This window comes from Protopterus annectens, chromosome 1.part0 (genome assembly GCF_019279795.1).
Source record: "Protopterus annectens isolate FY-2018-M chromosome 1.part0, PAN1.0, whole genome shotgun sequence".
Lineage (NCBI taxonomy): Eukaryota > Metazoa > Chordata > Ceratodontiformes > Protopteridae > Protopterus > Protopterus annectens.
Genome location: NC_056725.1, coordinates 1054777718 through 1054800808, shown reverse-complemented (window position 1 = coordinate 1054800808; position 23091 = coordinate 1054777718). Strand labels below are relative to the sequence as shown.

The 23091-nt window shown below is 41.9% G+C and overlaps 1 protein-coding gene across 1 annotated transcript in view; it reads right to left on the bottom strand.

Moving 5' to 3' along the window:
• LOC122799591 (sialomucin core protein 24-like) overlaps window positions 1–23091 on the bottom strand; it is a 1278225-nt gene that overhangs the window by 651874 nt on the left and 603260 nt on the right. The window lies entirely within an intron of this gene.

Genomic DNA, 23091 nt, shown 5'->3' with positions numbered 1-23091 from the left:
GATTAGTTTCACAGTAGCTTTGTGTGGTTTTATATGGTGTATCTGCATCTTACTGAGGCTGACCAGGGATCACCTACACTCATGTGTGTTCTCTCTTGTAACAGTTACTACCTTCTGTGGTACAGTTTAAAGCATGGTACCACCAGTTTGCCTTCTTGTTTGTGTTTGGTTGAATCTTGGTTCTGTTTCAATGGCACAATTACTGCACGTATGTGACTGCTTAAGGTTCATTTGTATAGGATTCAGCATTTGTACATGCATTGTCCATCTGCATGGGTGCCATGACAGTCACCACTTTGCTCTTAGGAAGCATGACATTGGCTTTGGAGACTGACTATGTGTAGCATGCTGTTAGCCCTGTTTATGTGACTATTGTGATCCAGGTCATTGGAGTTGATGGAATCCACCATGCATTGACCACAGGTGTTGGTACATGAGGAGTCTTCCCAGTTCATAATGGAATAGTTGAGAGTAGCCATTATTATGGTTTTCTGTCTCAAACCTAATCTTCCCCATTACAGCACATTATGACAGTTGAAAATCCGTGGCATGGTGGGTGATCTGTCGCAAGGTGCAATTTGAATTCCACTTTGGCACAAAGGTAGTTGCTCAGCATAATTCATCTGAAGTTATGCAAGTGCAACTAGCGTGGGGGTGTACATATCCTTCAGGAATATGGACACACCTGCAGCCCGTGTGTTCCAGTAAAGGATAATGGATAAGAGGTGAGGTATGTGTTATAACATGGTCATGCAAGTGTGCTCTCCGGAGCATTGAAACATGTCTCAGCCACTGCAAAGGTATGTTCTCCATGTAAGGGATTGACATATGTGAGTCCATATAGTGTTTCTGACATGTATCATTGAGTAGTGAGACCCGCAGTTTATGGCTTGGCTGTCGCTGTAATAGCAGTGGATCTTCACTTGAACTGTGCATGATGAAGGCACTATAGGGGAAGCATGAGCCCTAGGCAGTATCCAGATTCCCAGGGGTGACAGGTGCAGGCCCTGTCTGGCAAAGCATCATGGTCTGTCAACTATGTTATCCCAGGCAAACAGATACTGGATACTCTTTGACTTGCACCACTACATTAGACAATTGTGGAATACAGCCCTTTTGTCCCTGTACTGCAGTATTATTCTGGCCAATGGCAGAATGCTACCCAGGCCTTGGGACATACCTGCATGGGCTACAAGACCTGACAGTTCCTACATGTGTTTCCATGCAGTCCAGGTTACTGGATCACAGGACCTGCACAACAACATTGAATATGCCAGAGCCATGTGTATAGTTCAAAAGGTCGTCTGAGTGTATGGGTATGTGGATAATCATGGCAGATAGGCAGCTGACAGTATGTATGCCCTCGTATAGGTTGGTGTGTAACATAGTGCTAGAGTTTGCATTAACAAATGAGTACTGTTGGGCATGTTTCCGGCCACGTGTTCTGAGGTGTGGCACAATTACGCAAACTATGTCATACAGTTTGTGTGTTTCGTTGTCTGTCTCTTCCAGCTTGGGACATCACTTGTCTGGCCAGATACTTAGAAGCGTCTGTGAATGTGTGTGATTTCTGGTAGTGTGTGTGGGTGTCCTTACTGTGTTCTGGTAAGGGTATGTGTTGGTTGTGATGATGAGATGCATGTGTTAACCTACACCTCATGACTATCCAGTCCAATCATGGCTGTAGACTGGACTGCCTTCCAGCCTACCCCTGTAGCTGCATCCCAGACAATGTGTGGGGTGTGGTGTTAGGTGGGTTTGGCAGTGTACATGTTATAGAGATTACATTCCCCCAGGATGGCCACATTCACAAAGTTGACATTAGTAAACACCAGTAGCTGACTAGTGCACATAACCTGTATGAGCATTCAGTCCTACAAGTACCAAGTACTGTATTTAGTTTACTTATTGCTTATGAAGATGTTTTAGACAGTGATGCTCACATGTAAATATATGTGTTATGGACGTGACAACACTGGCTATTACAGGAACATTGTAGCTACCTTTAGCAGCAATCCTCCTCTGAGGAGCACATCACATCCTGTTAGTTGATTAGAGATGATACAAGTGTCTACAGGTCTGTTTCCTTCTCTGGGTATATACTCACATATCCACCAGGACCATGAGCTCTGTTGAGCACAGACACCCACTCCCCAAACAGAGTCAAGTAGCAATAGACTCTGATGCCACTATCAACATGATCAGGATATAATCAGCTAGTGTAAGCCATCACCTATGAAGCAGCTATTACACATGAGCAGCTGTCTCCTACATCTTACACTCCTACTGCAGATGTTACACTGGAGTTAAAGATGATATGCACCCTGTTTCATTACCAGTACTGTGCACTACCTTACATACAGTATGTGCAAGTGGCTGTTAGGTTGGCAATGAGAGGTTAGGCTACACAAGCCTGGTAGTTCAACCAATGTATCTCTACTCTCAATATTCACTCTATGTAGGTGTGCACATAGCCATTTGGCCCAGCTCTGTAACAAGGGTCACTACACATTTGCATAACATGTACACATGCACAGCTGTTATTGCTTGCAAATGATACTAGAGAGGTCCAGCCCTGTAACAAGGGTCACTGCACATTTGCATAACATGTACACATGCACAGCTGTTATTGCTTGCAAACAATACTAGAGAGGTGGATATTACATGTGTTATGTGCATGGATAGTTACCTAGCTCTTCCAATTATCTTTGCTATCATGCTACTAAACTGTCAGATGAATACAAGTGTTATGTATCCTATTATTGAGTATTGTAATTGCCAACAGACATAACTACTCTTTGCATAACATAACAGAAATGATATGTAGAATGGAATACAGATCTGCCTAAAATACTCTACATTACACAGTTATTGGCACAATATCCCACAATGCAAACCATATTTGCACAGTAAGCCCACCTTTGACATGTTCATCTTACTTATACACCCATACATCTGTCTACTGTTACAATATATCGACATATACTATTCCCTGTTATAGCACATACTTGCTGGACCAAACCTGGCATTGACAATGGCTGGAAGCAAATTGGTGAGCTCCAAGCCCATATCATCCCTTGTGGTATATGAGACGTTTGCCTTGTGACCTACAGCAGTACACACATAGAATACTACAAGCATTGTTACTGCTCAACAATACATCACTACAAGATAGCTATTTCCACTATATGCGTTGATTACACTGTAATTATTACAGAGCAGGTACTACATACACAGACATACTACATGTTATACATACCTTCTTAGCAATTGGAGGTGTTATTGGCTAGTATAATACTTGTTTTCAGTTTGTCTTTCAGTGTTTTGTACTGTCCCACAGGTAGATACAGATGGTTTGAATGTGTGACAAGGCAACCTTTATAGTTACAGATCAGTAACATGCTATCCCGATAACCAATTGGTGTTCCTAAGTAGCTAATAACATGCACATCAGCTGCGCTGCTACTGCCTTAGCCAATACCATGGCAACAGTGGAGTATAATTGAGATTCCACTTGGGCATTGTCACTTTGCCTTACTTGTGAGGAATACAGCCTGGAAGTGTTGTTTGAAATCTATTGCAAAAGCTGTATGGAGACGAACAGTAATATAGTGTGTGTCATGCCTAGAGGATTTGGTCTAAATGTGAGTACTGCTGTTATATTTCTGAACATTGCTACTTGTGCAGGGTTTGTCTGTACCTAATACTTCTGCATATGTTTCAGTCTGGCCAGGATGTTTGACCAGCTCAAGGCTGCATAGCTATGCATATAATGTTAGGGGGTTTACAGTGTGCTTATCAGACATCTTTAGCTTGGTGTTAATGCGTATCATACTGTTCTGATAATCAGCACTCGGTAACACTTCCTGGTGTACGAACTTTTCAACCCTCTGAAATGGGATTAGTTCATAGAAACCCTGTAACATCAGCAGTTGTTCAATTGTATAACAGCAAATATTTCACATAGGGCCATGTTAGTGTGTTGTGTCCAGGTATGTTAAGGTTTCAGCAGATGTTGTACAGTAGTTGAATAATTGGTTATGGTATGACAGTATGTATTGACGTAATTATTTTGGTTGTGGGGTAGATGTTGGTGGGTGTACATAGCACATGCAGGTGTGTAGGAACCACTTTTATACAACTTCTATATGTGTGTGGGTGTTCTTTCCCTATGTGAACACCTATCCCTTAGTGGACTAATACTATGGTAATTGCAGGCTGATTCATTAAGGCACTGTTAAATGCTTCCTGTATAGCATGCAGGTACTGTTAGTCCTTGAATCCTTTAGCAATACATCAGAATGTAGTAAAGTTTTGCTAAATGAAAGCTGTCTGTGTATTTCTGTCATGGATATTTGCAGTCATTGCAGTTGTGTTGGTGACTGTGTCCATAGAACATATTTGTAATAGTGTATTGGCATATACTCTTCATATGTTATGTTCATATTGTTTGGGGGGGTGGAATGTGTGATTGCTATGGTCCATGTTATACTCAGATATGAACACTTAGGATGCTGTCTACACATGTATGTATATGTGTGTGTGTGTGTGTATATATATATATATATATATATATATATATATATATATATATATATATATATATATATATATATATATATATATATATATGTGTGTGTGTGTGTGTGTGTGTGTATCTATATAGATATAATATGTAATATATATTATTGTATACGTTTATCTGTACCTCCATAGATGTTTAGATGTTTTTAACCTATCTGTATATCTACATATATATATGTAGATTTGTATATATCGACATGTCTCTATGTATCTCTCTCTCTCTCTTTATATATATATATATATATATATATATATATATATATATATATATATGTATATGAGCATACACCTTTCATTGGGTATATGTCAGGTTGTCCTATTTCAACACATTCCTCCCTTTTGTGTTTTAACCTGTCTGCATACACAACTGGCATAGGTACATCTCAGGTAGCATAGTGTAGGTTAATCTGAGGATGGAGTACATGATTGCTGGTTCTAATCCTGGAAGGTGTTATTATTTTACCTATCAGAGTAGGCACTGTTAGGGAAAGTGTGAATAATGCACATTTAAGCGGTTGTAAGCAGATTTGCCCGTGGTCTGTGCAACGTTAAGCAAAGGTTAAACCTGTAAAGTGCTTTTCCGTTTAACCATGTTTAAGTGCCGCTTACCATCATGCATACCCATGCAAACCCGCTTACAACTGCTTTAATCCACCTGCATCCAACAGCCCTTATTCTGGCCCTCAAAATAACTTAACAACTTTTGCAGGTCTTGAACCCGGGACAATGAACACTACAATCACTGACTTTACCACCAAGGCATCTGAGATATTTACAAATGTTATGGTGTTTAGAATATACATTTTACTACTGGCATTCCTCACTACTGAAAACAAATGTGACAGTCAGTTGGTGCACATATGTCTGATGCATGTTAATTTTCATATGTTTATGAAATTAGGTGTTGCAATGTGACATGACAGGGTCTGTTATGAATGAGAATGGTTCTTGTTTTGTGTCCTTTTTGTATTGTCCCCATACTCCATGTATACCCCTCCAGTTCACTTACTGAGCATCCGACCCAGGCTCTCCTTGATGCATGATTTCATTACCCATCATTCCTCTCCCACCCCAATCTTCACATAGACAACAACTATCCCTTCTGTGGTGAATTAGGTTAATATTAATAGTTATAATACAAGAGCTGCATGTGTTTTGTGTACACTTCAAATCCTTTGGATTGCTTCTGTGTCACAAAGTGTGTTCATAGATGATTATATATATGGCTATTGATGTAACAGTATATATATATATATATATATATATATATATATATATATATATATATCTTTATATTTATATCTATGTGCAGACATCACTGACATGTATATATATATATATATATATATATATATATATATATATATATACTTATTAATTTGTAACAGTAATACATATGTAGACTTGTATGTGTTGGTTCACAAACTACAGTACATTACAATGTACTCTACATATGTACACAAAGTGACTGTCCCATTTGTGGTCATTACAGTGGAATGCATATGGTATAAGGTGTAGTCTAAAGACTGTGAAACATGTATACACCTCAGATGGCTTAGTGGTAAGTCCCCTGACTATAGTGTGCATGGTCCAGGGTTTAACATCTGCAATGCTTTAACATTTTTTTTATCCCAGAATAAGGCTCATTTAAGCAGTTGTAAGCATGTTTAAAGTTTGTGTGACATTATAGCAGAGGTTAAACACAGTTAAACTTTGTAACGTATAACCTGTGCTTGCAAACACGGCCACATCCGCTAACTACTCAGGATATATACATTTCAGTGAAGTAACATCTCACTATGTGCTTACATAACATTACATTCTCTGTTGACTTTACTCTCCAGCACACATGGGTTTATATGGGTGTTTCGAATGTTTATTATACAGACGATTACTACCTATATATATGCAAGCTGTGGTTAAGGTATACTTTTTAACATGATAAACATCCCTGACTTTATTGGGATTGGGACCTCAAATGCACAGATACTATGCAGATGCTGTAACCATTACACTAGTAACATTAACATTGCTTCCGCCTATTTCCTGTTTAGATGATTTCTATGTGTAAGCTAGGCTAAGCAAAGGGTGGAGGCCCCCAAACTCACTGAGCTTCATTTACTCTTGAAATAACAACATATAACAAATGTAATGTGAGATAAAATATTACATTCCTAACTAAATTAGCCATAGACCCTCACTGACACACTTCAAGGGAAACCTTGTTGTGTGAATGGGTAAAAGAATATCATGTGTCCCAGAACCATACAGCCAGGGGGTGGGGGAGGCTGTCTGGTTTGATAGCTGCAAGACCTGTTGGGGAATTGAATGGTGTTGAATTGTTACATTAACATGCCCTCTTTAGATCACTAAGTGCCCCTATCACCCTCCACCACCCCAGTCTTCAACAGCTTCCGGCAACTCTGCCTGGAATTGCTTCATTGGCTATGCTTGACAGAGGCTCAGTTACTTCATCAATGGTGCAGAGAAAGCCAACACACTGTAGCTATGCTTCTAATTGTCCTTGGGCAGATAGGTTGTAGGCTATCTGTGAACCTCTAAGGTGCAGGCCATCACAGCCATAATATGTGAGTAAACAGACTTTCAGATCACAGTATACAGTGAGAAATCACCATGTAGTCAGGAAACAGTTAAGTACAACAAGCACATACAGAACACTGATACTTAGTCACTCCAAACGCCTATCTTGGAAGCTAGAAGACTTGTATAAGTTTAAGGCTTTCTATTGCTTACCAGTAGGTTACCTACAGGAGAGATGAGAAACAAGCACAGATGGGAAACATGCATGCAACAATACCATACCAGCTTATGTGTCAGCCTTAGGCTTTGGAATACTGGCCAAGGCTATTGGCGTCCCCATGGTGCCTTTTTTAGGAGAGTCTCAAAGGTGAATACCAGCTCCGTAAACAGCACAATAGCAGAATCAATGAGGGTTATGCTACTCAACACCAGGAGTTGTGATCACAACATGCATGCACTCACAGCACTCCTCAGGATGGACAACATCAACATCTGTGCAGTAACTGAGACCTGTCTTAAGGCTCCTGAGAGCACACCAGCACTACCAAACTACAACCCATACCACACATTTCAGCCACAGAACATGGACTGACACAGACATGGAGGGGGTGTATCCATATTCATCAGGGATACCTACACCTCCAGGTTAGTGGGACAGCATGATACCTCTGAGATCATCCATGTGCAAATAACATCAGCCACAACTGCAACGTAAACTGTGGCCTGCTACAGATCACCCTCCATGACCCAGGACCACTACTCCACCTACCTGGAGACAGTGGAGAACATGACAGTCCTAATGCACACCCTGGCATCGGTCGATGTCAACTACCCTACCATTAACTGGGAAACTTACTCAAGTACTCACTTCCAGGCCCAGCACTTCCTGGAATTTATCACCTCATATGCCCTGCATCAGGTGGTAACCTTCCTAACGAGGGGTGGAGACATACTAGAAGTGGTCATCACCAACATGGGCAACAGGTGCACCACAGCAGAGGTTAAATAGTCACTGGTTAGATCTGACCATGAACTATTTACTATTTCCACACCCAATCATCTCCCCCACCCATGGAAACCACAGTGTATACCTTTCCTACAGCTAAATTTACACTAATAGAGACAGGGGCTGGGTTTTTGCAGCTTCCACGCTAAGGGGAAACACTGCTCAAGATACAGACAGATTTACAAATGCAATCTATAAGCACCTACATGGATGTATGGATCGTGCCATCACTGGTAAACCAAGACTCACTCCTCCTAGACAAGGACACCAGTCTGGTGGACCCCTGCAATAAACAGGCTATATTACAGAAGTAGGACAGTGTTCCAGACAAACAGCAAATCCCACGAAGGGCAGACATCCGTGACCACTATTAGGATGATACGTAGGTCCCTCATGAAATCATCCAAGGCTAACATCAGCAGGAAAATACGTATGGATTCGAAAGATAACCACAAAGCCTTTTTTGGCTATATCAAGGATCTAAATGGTGACACACAGATTTGCACTGTGCCGGTGAAATATAGCACAAAATATGCTGACCCTACTGATATCACCAACATCCTTGCAGATACATTCAGTGCATACTTCACCCCCTAAAGAGCCCACAACACTACCCGAAAGGTAAAGTATCCCACACATCAGAGACACACAGGTGGAAATGGCCTTCTCTAACAGCAGAACACAGGATTTTGTCCCAGACTGCATCTTGCAAACAGTACAAGACATCCTGACCCCCCCCCCCCACCTAATTAAGCTTTTCAACCTCAGTCTCTCCACAGGATACATGCCCATACTATGGTGTGTGGCAATGGTTATTCCAGTCCATCAAGGTGGAATCACAACTGACCATGGTAACTACCACCCCATAAACCTGACTAGCCTGGTCTGCAATGGTATGGAGTGCATCCTCATGGCACTCATTAACAAAGACATTGGTAACCTCAAAACACGTGACCCAACCCAGGTCAGCTTGGTTGAGTGCAGTTCATGCCTACTGAACCTATTTGACGTCTTACATACAGACACCAAGATGTTAGATGAGGGGAGAGGTGGTTCATACATACTACCTGGACCTCGCAAAGGCTTTTGACACCATGCCCCACTCAAGTATTATTGATACACACACCAGCCTGTACATACACCCATACATCACAGGTTGGGTTGCCAACGGGCTTACACACAGAACCCACATGGTACGACTAGCCGTCTCCAGGTCCATATCTTGACCAGTCATGACTGGTGTCCCACAGGACTCAGTCCTGGGAGCCCTACTGTTTGGCATATACTTCTCAGAGGTACAGGCAAACACAGGTGGACTACAGTAGACCATGTTTGGCAATGACTGTGAACTGGGAGTCATGATTGATAGTCCAGCTGACACAAACATCCCTCAAGGGGTCTCACAGAGACTGACACAGGGTATCAAATTTATGGCCTCCAGCTAAGTGCCACTAACTGCATGGTCATTCCATTGTGGAATATTAAGCATCCACATATTAACACATAAGTGGCAGCCACTTTAATATGGATGAGGTAATGGGTTATCTGGGGACTAAGGTAGATAGTGATCTCTCCTTTGATAATCATCTCTCCAAAGTAGTTAGGACATCCTTCTATGTAGGTTATATGATTACTAAAGGGTTCCCATCTAGACATACTGGTATTATAGTGTCCATTTACTCATCACTCATCAGTCCCATCATAGGGTATAATAACCATTTGGGATGTACCTCAGCAGACACTTCCAACAGTTGGAAGGTCCACAAATGTACCTCGCCAAGGGGATTACTGGCCTCAAACATATGCCCTATGCAGACAGACTGAATAAACTCCTGCTTTACTCAGTGGCATCTCGTTTACCCAGAGATTATCTCTGCTGGCCAACACAGCCATGTCGAACTCAGGCTTAATGGATATGCTCCACCTATGGGAATCCATGTCACAGTGAGCCACAAAATGTAGTGAGCTGAACCTTGCCACAACAATAACTGGAAGATGCTGGAGGGACGGATTCCTGTCACAGATACTCCCCATACTTTGGAACAACATCCCTAACTACATTATACAGAGCCCCTCACTAACACTTTTCAAGAGAAACCTTAAAGAGTGGATGGGGAACAGGAGATACACCCCAGGGATCCTGCCATTGGCTCTGCTCCACAGAGGAACAGTTAATGAATCAATGAGGTGGCAAAAGCTGACACATTTTGGCTAGGCTTATGAATGGCCTCTGGCAGTTGGCCAAGTACCTACCTATGAACCTATGCATACAGTATCAGTACATGCTGATAGCTTAATTTACTGTTCAAGTGTTGACTTTTGTGCCAATGGCAGTTGTGTGTGCAATAGTTGAGGGCTGACTATGTTGGATGCAGACAGTAGACTGCCTATACATGACCATTTACAGGTAGTCTTGTGTGTGTGCCATCCATTTTTACTGTGTGTGCAGGTGGAGAAATGTGCAGGTACCTACACTGTCAGTGTGTGTGCTATACATTCCCTCTTTGCCAAGGCATGGGCATACTGGGCAGGCCTCCATCTGCCTACTGGGGCTGGCTCAGGGTGTTCGTGGTCTGAGTACCTCTGTGCCTGTGAGGCCCTTGGCAATGGTGGTGGGCTGTGAGGGCCTTTACCATTCTGTCCCTGCTGCAGCTGTTTCCGCAGGATCATATTGTGTAGCATGGCATATACTATGAAAATGTGGGCACACTTGCCTGGAGAGTACTGCAAGGCTCCACAAGATATGTCCAAGCAATGGAACCGTGATTTCAGCATCCCAAACACATGCTCTATGATGATTCTGGTTTGTGCATGTGCCTCATTATGGCGTTCCTGCATAGGTGTGTGTGAATTTCTGATGGGAGTCATCATCCACAGTTCCAGTGCATAGCCAGCATCCCCCACCAGGTGGCCATTTTGGATGTTCCCCCCTGGCAAATACTTGATACAGCTGTGAAGCATGCCAGATGTGGGAGTCGTGATAGCTTCCAGGGCTGCCAGCACACACATCCATGATAATGACCTGGGCATTGCACACAACCTGGCAATTGATAGAGGGGTATCCCTTGCAGTTTATGTAGTGCTTACCCTGCTCACTGGATGGTGACTTGATGTGTATGTGCGTGCAGACTATTGCACCCAGTACCTCCGGGTATTCTGCCACACGGTGGAAGAGACGCATATTGCTGGCCAACTCCTCCTGCGTTCAGGGTAAGTACATGTGCTCACTGGCATGTGTTAACATGGCATCCAGGAACTGGTGTAGTACCCTGGATGCTGATACCTGTGAGATACCCATGATATCCCCAGTTGGTCTTTGAAAGGTACCTGTAGCTAGTATTCTCAGGCTCACACATACCTGCATATCCACTGGGATGGGTTGTTCTGGTTCTGAGGTGTGGCCAGCACAGCTCCAGAAGTTGCTGTAGGATGTCCCTGTCCACCCTGTAATGCTCTACTATCTCCAGATCATGTAGCCACTGGTAGGTTACCCTGGGTCTGAACACTCTCCTCCTCCTCTGGTGCCTGAGGTGGTCGTGTGCATCATCCTCCACACCACCTTCAGTCTCCAACACATGCTGATGTATCAAAGCTAAGGCAGCCCCTAACATGTGCATACTAAAATTTCCCCGTCTGTATACACCACTGGTGCAGAGTGTATGGGAATACACAAATGTTTGTAAGGTGCTTTCACACTTTATACTATTGTGCTATGGATGGTGCTGATGTCATTGGGTGTGTATGAGCTATTCCAGCTGCAGAGTATCTTAATATGGGTTTTACAATGAGTACTGGAACTGTGGGGCCTTTACTGTGGAGTTATGCTTGCCTGCCTTGATTAATCTGTTGCCCTTTAATTCACTTTTAAACCTGGATCCCCTCCCATTATCAGGCATGCATCCACCTGCCATCTTTCTTGTTTTGTTCTTTCCCTACCCAGTCATGGCAAAATGTGTCTTGTAGCTGATATACTGCAAATCGGCTTTGTTCTGCTTTGACACTTTACTGTTTTCTTTGCAGTACAGCCCCTCCTCTTTCCTGTTCTGCAGGTAGCTGCTTGCAGCCTTGTTAGCTGTTGTCAATGGCCCACTGTAGGCTCCTAGGTGTTAATTAGTCATTTGTACTCCAATTTCCCCTGCTGCAGCATTTTCTTATTTCTTTCCTATATCCTTCCTGTTTCAGCTGCAGTGTGCGCAGCGCAAACCAGTTTACCGAGTTTACGCACGTTTTCATCTCCGTTCACATGCATACTCGGTTACCTTGTGTACTCTCAGCTTAGCAAAGCTGTGGCCAGTTCAACACACCACTGTCCTGCAGCTTTGCCACACTAGGGGCAAACCAGTTTAGCAATGCTCCAATGTCCTTACAGCAATGGTGACACACCCCTCTCTTGATGTTATCTTTATCTCAAGGGCACACCTCATTGTTATAACACTACACTGTGAGGTGCATCCTTACACCAGCGGGGAATCTGTGATTCACTATTACTCTTCTCATTTGCATGGCATTGCCTACTAATTCCTAGCTACCGCGCATAACACTGCCACAGCCCCTTAGCAACCCTTGCGCCATAGTATTGTGTAGCATGCCTGCCATTGACTATTATGAGGAAATCATGATATGTGTTACATTGCAGTTTTATTCTATATTTTTATATTTTCCTTGCGATCCCCTTTGCATGCCTCTGCTCTGCACTTCCAGGTCGCGATAGTGTGACTATATATATTAAAGGTTAATTTTATATTTTGTAAATTTTTTTATGCCAATGGCTGTATATTTAGCCATTGACATATATTAACAATATAATGCATGTGTTTGGTCGGCTGTCATGGCTCTGATTTTATGTTTGCAAAAATGTAAACCGTTTCACTACATACCTTCATTTGCATGCTACACTGCTGCACATGGGGTAATTAGCATACAGGGCCCGGGAGTTATGCAGGCGTAGTGTACGCAGGTAGTGCATGTGGAAACAGCTCGTACCTGGATCACTCGGTGGCCATATTTGGTGTTAGAACACCGATGCTACGCCTGCACCTGGCACAAGCTTTATGAATCCCAGGGATCATCTTACTTTCACTTAAAAATATTAGCATATTTTTGTTTACTTTTGGTTACATTTATTGCGAGATGTCTTCCACATATGTTTCTTTCACAAGGGTTAAAAACATCACTTCACTATAGCCATGTTATATCCCTTGTATCCTTCTTTTAGTCTTCTGACAGTGTTAAACCTGAGTAATGTCATTACAGAACACTGACCACACATACACAGACAAATACAGGGTAGACAAATGTCAGTGGACAGGATGAGTATCAGGCAGCCTCCTAGATGCTGGCCAGCTGAGGGGGACTTTACTGGCACCCAGTATGTTGTAGTTTTGAGTTTTTTGGGTGGTAGCAATGGCTGTACCTACCCCTGGAGGCCCTTTGGCATCAGCCAACTAGTTCTGTGAGTCCGCTATCTGCTGGAAGATTTGTTTCTGTATGGCTATCCATCAGGTCAACACCCAGTCGAGTGCTGCTTTCATTACACCCTCCAGCTCCAGTGCAGCCAAGGCCAGTGATTTGGGTGGACTATCTCCCTGGGATGGGCCAGACCTCTCCCCAGATGAGGTGTTCCCACCCAGCTCATCAGATTTAGCAGTAGTATCATCGAGGATCTGGTGGAGCAAGGTGACTTGCAGAAGATAGACAAAACTGGGAAACATGACAGTACTAATAAGGATCCAGGGACAATATGGCAGATATATGTCAGTCGAGGACATGAGAATCTCCTTACCATCATGGCCTGTACTCTCTGATATCTGCTGCAGCAGGTGGTAGCAATCTCTGCACACTCTACCTTTGGTGGAAGACAAAAGAGATATAGAAGCAATCACATAACACATACATGAACATACGAGTGACAAACAAATGAGAGTTTAGCAATACAGCTTCTCTCATGTGCAAACAAGCAGAAGCCTGAATTAATTTCCACAGCCCAACACAGACCGCTAGCAGCATGTGCATGTGCAAAGACATAACAAGCAGTCAGATTCCCATATTGTAGGAGACCAATCTGTACTACCACAGTTATATACAAAGGAGCAGGGGCAGCTACAACTAATGCTGCTAGGTGCACTGAAACACAACTACACTAGCACACCTACATGCAGTGATAAAGAAACATTAAATAGTGCCCACCTCATCCCAAAGATTCAGACCTGTGACTTGTGCCACAAAGCAACACAGTACTATAACACCACAGTAACCACCTATAGTATACACAACATACAGACTTTAATCCACAGCAGCCACCCTGGAATGTCCTGGATATGAAGATCAAAAAAATCAGAAAGACACATTAGAAACAGCAAAACTGTTAACTAAAGGTAGTGTTGTACACAAGAAACATGACAAGTATTTATTATACCTTCAAGGCATCCTTGTACAACATCTGATTCTTATGCCCAAAGATTGTCAGGGTGATAGTGATACAGTTTGCCATATAAGTGCCTCCACTGCTTACTGGGATTTGAGATGCTGGTTGCTCTGGACAATACCAAGCATTCTACTTCTTGCAAGGACCTGCATTTTGGTCACAACAGACATTCTCTGAAGTTGCTGTGTGGAAAGTTGAACATAGTTTTGCTCTCTCTCCTTTGCACACAAGACAAGTATTCCACTTTGGACATTAGTGTCAGCAAACATCTCCATGAATTTATAGCAAACTAATATGGCAGCTTGAAATTTACTTTGTGCATGTGACTCCTGAATTGTATGTAGGACGACTTATTGCCTCGTAGAAGTGCAACACATGTGCAGGCACAGCTTGTATGTACTAGCAGGCAGGCACTGAATGCCAGAGAAATACAGCAGAATATATCAATACCTTATGTCAACTGTGCACTTCAGTGAAACACAATGATTCAAAGATAAAGGTGGACCTTAGCCTAATTAGCATACATATGGCACAAACTAGTATCAGTGACTTTCATGGCTTATCCAGCATTCTGAGTACTAGAATGCTCATTGAGAACAATGAGCAGCAAACATATTTGAGCAGCGTGAATCAGTTTCTGGAAGCACACAAGCAATAACTGCATAGGAGATAGCCCATGGGAGGTACACAGTGATCTACAATAATGTGGTAAGATATATATCAACAGTGTCACAAACGTGAACATCTCCCTGCTGAATGACTCCTGTAACAGCTAAGGTTGTTAGATAATGAGCAGTGTGCAGTGATATCCAAGCTTTAACAGGCACATACAGCTGTACTGTTTCACACTTATGCATCTCTTCTCATACAACCCAAGTAAAGGACGGCAGTAACTGACACAGGACAGCCACCACTTCTTCATCTAAGCTGCCCACAGACATGTAACACCACAGTGGTATCCTGTATTCATGTGGATGGGAGTAGGTAATAGTAAACATAATGTAGGGATGTATCAGTATGAGCCCTGAATGAGATGTCCTGCAGAAGACAACCATACATAGCTGTGTGTGTGCCCACCTACATGCCAGATACTGATCCCCCTGCCAGAGCTCTGACTGCAGAGAGAGCCATACACATCACTTCCTGGCCCCTATGCCACCCATGATTACATGCACCAACATGCTGCCATCAGGGATACCCACAAACAGTACAACAACCACTGGATCGCTGTGAAATGCATATCCCAGTAATATCCCTGCACAGGTCCAGCCATATCTCTGTATATGTAGATAAACTCCATGAAAACTTTATGCACACAAATATGGCCCTATAGTGTACCTATATCCACGTAACCAGTACTGTCTGTTTGTATCAGCCTGCTATCACTGTGATATTTCTACATGTATTCACCCACACAAACTTTGCCAGTCTGTATTGTCTTTCCCCTAGGTATACACATGTACTCCAAATGTGGCAGACTGCAGAGTGTGGAAAATTTCAGAAGTACAGAAGATATCCTGCTACAGGCACTATAGACACATGGGTGACTCCTGTTCACGAGAGGGGCACTTACTAGCCTTTCCTAGACCACTGTAGGAAACAGTGTTATACAATACGAGTGCTATGGATGATAGAAACCACACCATATATCAGCATTGGAAGCAAGCAGAAAAATGATACAATGAGCCTCACAGAAGGTACACAACATAGTAGCAGAAAAGACAGTGTCAGGACTGATCCCCATCCAGCTCAGCACTTTTAGAGGAAGAATCATTTCTTGCATCCCTACATGGGGATGACAAGGGGATAGGCATCATACTGCAAAGAGTTGAATATGTTTTGGGAGTGACCAGCTGCCATGTATTGGCCATGGACACTACCAGGTGAGTACCCAAACTTAAGAAGGCATACTGCAAATGTGGCTGACCCACTACCACTGTAGTTACACTGACACTATCTGTGTGCTTGACAGGCACCTTGTACATGTAGACTCAGAAACCTCTGCTTTCATACTCATCTGCAGGAATATAGCTGTTAGTACTATGCGGACCATGGGGAATGAGGGATTGTGGAGTAGCAGCATCGCACAGAAATGTTATTTATTAGTATCCTCTAGACGACCCACTTCTAACTATGACACATGTAGGGGCTGGGCCAGAACAACAGGTTGTGACCAACTCCATGACAGGGTCTGAAGGTGTAGCCAACATGTAGATAGACTCACAGTTTTAGGACACATTAACACTGTCCATCTCCCTACTGGGTGGGCATACTTCCATTACCTAGGATGACACTGTAGACTTACACACACACACACACACACACACACACACACACGCACACCATACCAAATGCACAGCATGGCATACTACTAATGCAATCTAGAGACTCCCTACTTTGACTGATGTCACAGCAACTACTAGTGGTGAGCCACCAGGGGTAGGTGAGTGCACTGCATTTAACATACAGATACCTACTGTATAGTGGGATGGAGTGCAATACTTCACAGCTAGCTCCTGACTTGTAGTCAGATGTCAGCTTCAACTAACAGATGTACAGGACTGTAGCCTGGCACAGTCCTGAGCTACCCACATAGAAAGGGAGCTGGCTGGCATTGCCCATGGCCTTCAAGAGACAATGGTGTCTGGCAACAATGATATAATTGGCCTTGTGTGGTGCATGGTGTGACACATCACACATGGTCAAATATTAGCCACTGCCACCATCAGTGATCTGTATCCCAGTTTTACCTGTGATCAGGCACACATGTGGTGGATGCATTGGATGACCATCTCAAGGTACACAGTCTGCACCTGCAATGGCTGAGGTTCCAACATACTGAAGTCAATGCCGGTTACAGCCGGACAGCATGGCTGATCTAGCAATTCATGTGCAACCTCTGTACAGATTTTTTTCCACCATATCCATGCCTGTGGGAGATCTGGGCCTGCACTGCTATCATAGCACTGTGGTACTGCAGCATAGTGTTATAGTGTCTCTCCCACATCTTCTTATCACAGTCACCCCACTGCATGGTCCTACAGTGACATGTCTACCCACAGAACAGAAGAGATCATATTTGCCAACAATACCACCTCTAATGACTCGTGGTCCACCCTCAAGTAATTCAGGCTACCATATGTCCATGTGTCCTTAGTCACCTTTTCACATGATGATAGCTATGATTCTCACCACCCCCTTTCTGTGTGTTAAATTTGGAGATGCTAGATGCACAGTGTGACTTGACCAAGTACTGCCCAGCACAGTCTTTAGAAAATACTGCTGCACCATTTTTTCATGGTATACCTGTCAGGGCCCATAGAGGTGGACTAGAAGTTGCCATTTTGCCTGCACTCCCATATATCGTCATAATTGTCTGTGAGTATATGATATGACCAATGTTACATTTCCATTGTCATCTATGTGTCTGTTAGTGGATGTGGCAGTGACTGCAATGGGTCATGATGATGCTACAAAGATGAGGGTACTTGGGGATGCTGGCTGACCTACCTAATGTCACAGAAAAATATTATGCAGCATGCAGCATCCTACAAATAACTGTCAGGGTATAGTATGAGCATATACTGTAGAGCAGCCCCCAAAAATGTCTAGACAGCATACAGTGAAAACACATGCTCTACCACATTTCTGGTTTGAGTGTGGGTTTTGTTATATACTGATATTCTACTATAACTCTGGGGTTCTAAATGGGAGTAATCAATTAGGGCTTCAGGTGATATCCTAGATTACAACTGTCGAGCTGGCACCTCGGCGTTTTGTAAAAATCTACTGCCAATCATTAGCAGACTGGAGGTCCACTGTGGTGACCCCTTACCGGGAAAAGCTAAAAGACAAACAACAACAACATCTAACAAGTAGCAATGGAGGTGAGAGATTGAGAGTGAGTCTTGCATGCATGTTACATATTTGTCTGTGCTTAGGTAGGTGCACCGCTGTGACTGTGCTTATCTACTAGGTGGTCCTGTAGGATAACTGTGTGCAGAAAGTGGCAATACAGATGACTTGTATAACATATGTAGGAATCACTGGCACTACCAAAGTGCTCTGTAGACTAGCCCTTGTTCAATGCACACTACCTGACACCTGACAGCTGATGGAAGGTAGCCATAGCTATTAATTTAAAATTATTTATGGACACCTAGTGGAGGCTTTATTACCATATGCGTACAATCTATGTCTGCCAGCACTTCAGCGAGGTGGGTAATATTGTAGGAGCCACCCTGTACATGATAGTGGATGTATCCCCTTGTGTATTGGGAAAGCAGATGAGCTCCTCCACATGTGACAGTAAAATATCAAGGAATGTCTTGATTATTCTACTGCCTGATGCCTGTTATATATCTAAAATATCCCCACTTTGCCTGTGAAGGTCCCTGTAGTTAGTATCGTAGCAGCCATACATACCTCAGTATCCACAGGTATGGGAAGTTCATACATTGCACAAGTTCCACTTTGCTGGCAATGTACTGGAATTAATACCAATACAAGGTTTCTATCCACATGAAGGTGGTCCTGCACCTGTTGGACTGTAAGCTGTTGGGAAGTAATCCTCTGCTGGTACTCATTTCAGCAGAATCTGTGGCTCCATCACACACCTGAGACACTGCTGGTTGAGCTTATCAGGTGCTGTTGCACAAAAGTTGCTGCTGCTGTAAATGTCTGTTTCTGTAGCAGTGCTATTTTCAGCATACTCTTCACCTTTATACTCAAATGCAATCGAAGGTGGGTCACTTCACTCCTGATGACTATGAATTGTGACATGCTTTCCACAGTTCTCATTTAAATCTCATTATGCACTCATTAGATTCTGCTTCCTCATTGGTATACCATTGTATAGTCATGTGCATACCTCTTTTCTGTACTTTATATACCATTGCCTTGTAGTGCATAGTGGATATGTGAATGTTATTAGTGGATATGTGTGTTCTGGTATTCAGTGCAAAAACAGTCTGCAGAGTTCACAAATTATCTATCAATACCACCTACAGTAAAGAGCTATTTAATGATTGAATGTTGTATTGCGTGAACTGAATGAGTAAAAGAAACGTGAAGCAATTCTCACAATTATTGCATGGAAATAATTAATGCAAGCTGCCATTGTCCAAAAACAAAGGCACAGTCAATGTTTTGAAGCAAACAACTTAATCTCAAGATAAAAAAAGTGCAGAAATGTTTGCACATACTAGTGAAAATATGTATGTGTGAAATCATTTAAATGATTTGTAGATATTTAAGAAAAAGAAAGGAGAATCAGTGATTCAAATAAAGATCAGACTATAAGAATCTGTAATGGTGCAAAGTACAATTGTTTCATGTGAGTATACATACAAGATATTAAATAGTGATGCATTTGTGGCAAGAAAGCCTGAATATTAAAATTACTGCATATGAAAACAATTTTAAAATGGCTGATCATGTGGGCAAATGAATGCTTTTGATGCTATCAGGAAAAATTGACTGTTTAACTTATACCAAGATGACATAATTACCTTTTACATCTACTGAATACAGATGATAAAGAGCTTCATTACTGAAAATGTACTAACTAAACTATGTGCAAACATCATTTAAAGAGATAACTACATGACATTTTAGGCTTCTTAGGATAAGTAAGACAAGGCACAAAACATTTTGAAGTATATAGCAGTGTTGTCATGCACTCATTAGACTCTGCTTCCTCGTTTCCATTATCATTATATAGTCATTTGCATACCTCTTTTCTGTACTTTGTACCATTGTCCTGTAGTGCATAATGGATATGTGAATCACTTCCTTGCTGTGTGTTCTGGTATTCAGTGCAAGAACATTCTGTAGAGTTCACAAATTTCTCAGAATGACTGAGCTTTGCAAGTCTGGAGAAGGAGTACTTGTATTTAATAATTTGCATGTTGGGCAGATTGTGAAAACATATAGATGAGACTGCTGTCCAGGAAATATATTTCACTTGATCAAGTACAGAACATAGCTGTATCAATGGAAATAACAGTCCAATGCACACTAGAAGTACAACATTGTGCTGATGAGTTAAATGTTATCGATTAATTTTATTAGGAAAAAATCATGTGTTCGTTTTGCAGATTGTTATGTAAGTGTGTTGGTTTAAATAAAATAAAAGGAGCCACACTGAAAATATATGTAAATGGAAAAATAACAGAAAAAAGGAAAAGATAAATTCAGGGAGCAAGATGACAGACAGGCATTACTATATGAGCACAAAATGTTGGATGCAGGAAGTAAAAGTAGATCATACTAAAAGGAAGCAGGCAAAGGACCTGAATAATATAATGTGTCTTTACCTGTATAGTATGAATCATACACATACTACTACTATTAATAATAATAATAATAATAACAGTAATACCAATAATAATATTAATACATTATCTATATCACTTCAGAACTGTCAGCAGTAAAACTTAAGATGGAGATGGATGAATACAGAGCATGCTTTATCTTTGACATCCACAAGTAAATATGAAATGGTATTTTCATAAGCATGACTGAAGGTATTACTAGAAACAAATACAGTTGAAGCGAGAGGTGCTTCTTAGAAACAAAATAGATGTACCAGTAACATATGAAGGTAAATAAAGAAGTTAAACTTACATATGTGCAACACAAAATGACAGACATTATCTGCCAGAGAGTAGATAAGAAGGAATGGATTGAACTGATATTCCACCAAGAAATTGCATGTGGCAGGTCATGCTTACTCAGCCTGGTGGATATTTTTGAAAAGGTCACCAAAGCAATGAATGAAGGCAAAATGGTACACACCACATACCTTGACCTGACCAAAACTCTTGACACAATTCCCCACTCAGGCATAGTAGAAAAAGCTAAATAAACTAGGAATAAACTCCTGTGTCACCCGCTGGATTGCCAGCTGGCTCACAGATAGGATGCAGGAAATAAAAAATGGATAAGTTATCTCCACAAAGAGACTAGTCTCCAATGGAATCCCCAAGGTTCTGTGCTGTGACCTCTCCTGTTTGGCATTTACTTTTCTGAAGGGAAAGCCAACACCAAAGGACTCTGGATAACTAGGCTTGCAGATGACTGCAACCTGTGAGCAGTCATTGAATCTTCAATTTACTTAGCCATCCTGCAGGAAGCTTTATCCCAAATAAATAACTGGTGCCAAAATTATGGACTGAAACAAAATGCCAAAATTTATTATTATACCCTTTGGGAGTTGACCCAGTTTTTTCAGGATTTGTGAACTTAAGTGGACAGTGACCTAACTTTTTGACCAACATGTGTCCATTGTTATAAAAAAGTACTTCTATATTGCACAGCTTATAAACAAAGGGATTATGTCTAGATCTATGGATGTCACTGTCCCCCTTTACTCAGCCGTCATTAGGACAGTCGTTGAATATAATGCCCTCTTTGGCATGTATCTGCCCAGACACATGCAACAACTGAAATGCCAACAGAGATACCCGTACTAAAAAGATACAAGGCCTAAACATGTCCTACATGGACTGACTCAAAGCTCTGTGACTATACTTATTACTCTACACATTGCTAAGAGGTAATTTGTGCATGGTGTACAAAGCATTCTCTGACCCAATATGGATTATTTTACTGCACATCAGCAGGTTAAATGCCATCAGAAATACTCAGTCAAGGGATCTAAGCCTCTTCTGCAACATCATTTGAATGGTTTGAGGGACAGGTATATCTCACAGAGGATACTGCTGCTCTGGAACAGACTCCTAATCCACATAAAACAAAGTCAAGCACTGTCCATATTCAAGTGCAGCATGAATCTATGGATGGGAAGCCAAAAGTTTTCCCCAGGACTGCCCCCCCATCCTACTAATCGGCAAAGGCAGCTCCTAATGCTTCATCACATGCATGGATCCCCTCAAATTAAATATGGTATAATCCCAGTTATTTTCATTAGGGGTAATATATAATTATCAACCATGGGATGGGTAAGTCCAATCTGTAGCCAAATGGGATAGGTTAATTCAAGCACAAAAATGGAAACTGGCTAGGTTTAAAATGCCCCACAAGGGCATCCAGCCAGGTACTTTCCTGTGAAACTATGGCAGCTGAGAACAGTGGCAAATTTGTCACAGATGAGAAGTCTTTGGGATTATTAGTAGATGGCAGACAATGTTTGGGTAAATAAATTCAAATCCTGAAAGGCATGAAGATAAATATTTAATTAGAAACAAACAGTATCCAAGAATTCCATAATAACACAGCATTGCTTTATATACTCATAACAAAAATGACATTACAAAAGTTGGAAAATTCTGGAGTGCTGTTCAATTAAAAAATGAATGGGCTATAGCCATACTGCCAGTGCTTAAAATGGCCTAGCTATATTTGGGGGAATTTCAGAGTTACCATAAACCTACTACCAAGGAAAGTACACCTGACATACTACAAGCATATTTACAAATGTAAATAATCTTCTAATGCTTAATACACAGATTGAGTTTTTCCAGTATAACCAACCAACCAACTTTTGAAGTGGGATTTACACCTGTAATTTGGT